The following is a 3,632-nucleotide window of genomic DNA, read 5'->3' as shown; positions in this document are numbered from 1 at the left end:
CACAGGCTCCTTCTTTACACACAGCTGGACACTGTAACGGTGGTTCTTGTCATGGAGGCTGGGTGCCCACCGCCGACCAGACTCAAATCTCAGATCGCTCCCAACTCTAACCACTCTGCAATGCTGTAGGGTCTTGGAAGAGTGGGAGGGGGTGGAAATTTAGGAAATGATATTCATATATCAAAATCAAGAATCTTTTGTTGAGGAGGCATGCATGGTTCAAGGCTTCTTTAAGCATTCCCGCCTTGGTCTAGCTTTGACCAGAAGCTTCCATTGTCTCATTTTCTTCCCCAGCTTGGCTAGAGCTGGAAAGAACTTGCCAAACGAATACCCAGCCTTCCAAGTAGGCAAATCTGTTCCAAAGAGGCTGACCTTTTGCCTGAATGGGGGCAAGGCCAGCAGAGTAAAAAGCAGGTTTCTATGCAAGCCCACGTGGCTCCATGCCACCAACACATGTCCATCAATTCCTGCAGGCCAGGGGCTGAATTTCCATGTTTCCAGCCTCAGCTCTGAGCCCCGAGCTGCCAGTAGTTAGAATTCTCTCTCCGATGAAAGCCATCGTCAATAGAATTCTGGGTATCAAATGAGCAATAATTTGCTGTGGCTACATGCTGGATAATGAAAGATGTTAGTGGGATCAATAAAAAATGAAAACACTTTTACTTACATCTTGAGTTACAGTTTTAGGAGAGGGAGAGAAGCAACCAGCCCAACGCTGGTTCACAGTCTCCTAAGTCTGTCCCCAGAGTCACGAGGCTTCTTCGACGTCCGACTAGCCCCTCCTGACCCCCCGGAGCTTCGACTTTCTCCAGGGCTGACAGAACAGTAGACTATTTGCATTACATTAACTCCTCAGGAACCAGTAATAACTTAACTGCCAGGGCTTTCTTCTCCCTCAAAGGCAGAGCTAAAATTAAAATAGTTTCCCGCCAGAACTAAATGCCCCCTAATTGGCTGTAGTTTACTGAAAATGTATGCAAGTGTCTCAAAGTGAACCTGTCTTTTGACATCCTCGGAGAGCACACTTGACCAAGATGGCCCTGGGCAGGCCTCTTGTCTTCGGTTAGACACACCAGGGCAAGACAACACATTTAATTCCTTTGGCTTCGTTTTTTGTGTTGTGAGTCAAGACTAGAAATTTCAGTTTTTAAACCTGCTCCCCCCACAGATATTAATTGCTCACATCTATCCCATAGTTTCATTTGCTTTGTCCAATTTGCTTTTAATTTATGTTGGATTTATTTGTCTCAACATGTTTGCTTTTCTTATCATTCAATCCCAAACACACTTTTACTGTTTTGGTTGCTAAAGAATTGGTTAGGAAAAAAACCCAGAGAAACAGTCTACGTTTTTCAAAGATATCAAAACAAATAAACTGAGAAAAATACTCAGTGCATTCTGCATAAAGCAGGCGCTACGAAGCCCCCTGCCTGATCTCAGTGCTGAAGTAATATGAGAAGAATATTTGAAAATGTGTTTGGCTATGTCTGCAGGTTTAAATAACCTACGTTCTCCCCACTATTTAAAAAAACAAAAACAAAAACCAAACCAAAACAAACAAAAAACCCAGAGCACAAATTTAGCCATTGTTGAAGTGAAAGAGATGGTTATAACTACAACCTTCGAGTGTCAAGGTCAGCGGCCCGGTTGTCTTTAGAAGGGTTGGGTTTAGATTCAGAGCAAGGGAGTAACCTGGGCAGTGTAGAAACGTCAACTAGACGTGGGGAAGAATAGACAGATTCCAGTTGGGGGGTTGCTCGGAGGAGTGGACCCTACCCGCTCCGTTTGTACAAAACGCACAAAGCAGGTGCGCGGGGCCGCGGCGCGCTGCTCCGGAGTAGATCCGCGCGCAAAGCTCTGCCGCGCGCTCGCGTGCCCGCCACCCGCCACCCGCGTTTACATCCCTCTCCTAGGCCAGCTCTCCGTTCTCATTTGCTGCTTTAAACTCGCGGGGAGGACCTGTTGTTACCCACGGTGGAGGGCAGGCAGGCTCTGGGAGGGGGACACCCCCTTTCCGCTTCCCGGGCGTGACGCGGGTTCTGTCCCCCCCCCCCCGCTCCCACGCTATATGCGTGGCCACGAGTTCATCAGAGGACCCGCGTGGCACACCCTGGAGCACTTGGCTGCTCTGACTCCCCATTCTCGGTCCACTGCCGCGTGGACCTGAGAGGCTGGCTTACCGCGGAGGGCGAGTCCGTGCGCATTAACGGATTTCACGGCAGGTTGTTTCTGACACGCGGCGAGGTTTCAGCTTTGCCTCCTAGGAGAGAGGGAAAGCCGAGTCAATTTGCATAATTTCAAATGAGAAACGAGGAAACGAGGAGCCCAATTTTAAGCCCCGGATCTCACCCCTCCCCTATAAATCACCCCTGGCCCTCCCGGTGCAGAACCGGAAAAAGTAACCAGTGTTCGTTGCAGGTACCTTTCTTTGCGTTCATTTTAAAGACTGGGACGCAGTGGCCGCCACTTTCTCCAAAGCCAGGGGCCCGGCCGTTCTCAGGCTTGAGGGTTCCTGCAGGGTCGCGGGGATTAGGGAAGCGGGCAAGAAAGTCCACGGACTCCCCATCAGCACCCGGGGTCTGAGTCCCACTCAGAACCCCAAATCTCCTGCACTCCTTCGGCTTCAGCTTTGAGTCCCGGTAAAGATCAATTCCCTCCCTCGCGCGTTGGCTCTCTGGCTCACACGCGTTTGTAGCCGTAAATAAACAGCTAATTCAGGAACCGAAGAGCGAGGGAAAAACCGGGAGAAAAGAGGTGACCCAGAACCCCAGCGCTGGTCTCGGCTCGCCCCGCGTCGAGCGGCTCCTTTTGCTCAGGCCAGCCGTGCATTTGGGGACGCAACTTGCATTTGAATAGCTGCTTGCGCTTGTTATGGACCCGAGAAAGCTCTGAAAGGGAATCACTATGCAAATTGTCCCAGTTACAATCGAAAGGTTCGATCTCCCGGAGCTGCCTGACGGAAGTTGATGTCAGCTCTCTGTGCATTAGGCTTGCGTTACCGCCTTCTTAGGCCTGCTCGCCACCCCCGCTCGCTCCTGCTGGGAGGATTTTTTTTTTTTTTTTTTTTTTTTTTTTTTTTGCTTATGTGTGTATTTTCCCTGGTAATTAAAAAAAAAAAAGAAGCATTAAAAAAAGAGACTGAAGGTGGTTGTCTAGCTGCCTCAGTCCTGGGAGTCCCAGGGGCACCCCAGGGAGGTGTGGTGACTGGGCTCCCCCTTTTTTCTTTTCTTTCTTTTCGTCCCCCCCCCCCTCCATTTTCCCCCTGCAGGTGTTAATAGTGTGTCTGAAATCAAACATTTAGAAACACACACACACACACACACACACACACACACACACACACACACACACACATTTAAAGAGCTTTGCGGGACCAGGAGGTGAAGGGGTGGTGGTGGCTGGGTTGCCTGTCTGCCTCCGCCAGTCTGCTTTATCCTACAATGCAGGCTGCGGATCAATACCCGCTTGCTGTAATCCCAGTAATTGTAGGGCTTGCAGCTTTTATTTTAAAGAAATAGGACACTAGGACGCGGGCGGGCGTCAGAGGCTCTGGGGTTGGGTTGAGGTGCCTCCAGGAGTCTTTGGGGGGGGATATCTATCTATCTATCTATCTATCTATCTATCTATCATCT

At 49.9% G+C, this 3,632-nt stretch overlaps 1 long non-coding RNA gene across 1 annotated transcript; it reads right to left on the bottom strand.

Moving 5' to 3' along the window:
* Positions 1 to 336: 336 nt before the first annotated feature.
* On the bottom strand, positions 337 to 2,864 carry LOC118586684. The gene is made up of 3 exons (XR_004945397.1): positions 2,423 to 2,864; positions 2,181 to 2,260; positions 337 to 611 (listed from the first exon to the last, which is right to left on the bottom strand). It is a non-coding gene; the product is annotated as an uncharacterized LOC118586684 (long non-coding RNA).
* Between the last annotated feature and the right edge of the window lie 768 nt (positions 2,865 to 3,632).

Source organism: Onychomys torridus, chromosome 7 (genome assembly GCF_903995425.1).
Source record: "Onychomys torridus chromosome 7, mOncTor1.1, whole genome shotgun sequence".
In the NCBI taxonomy this organism is placed as follows: Eukaryota; Metazoa; Chordata; class Mammalia; order Rodentia; family Cricetidae; genus Onychomys; species Onychomys torridus.
This window is presented reverse-complemented; position numbering and strand designations above follow the sequence as displayed.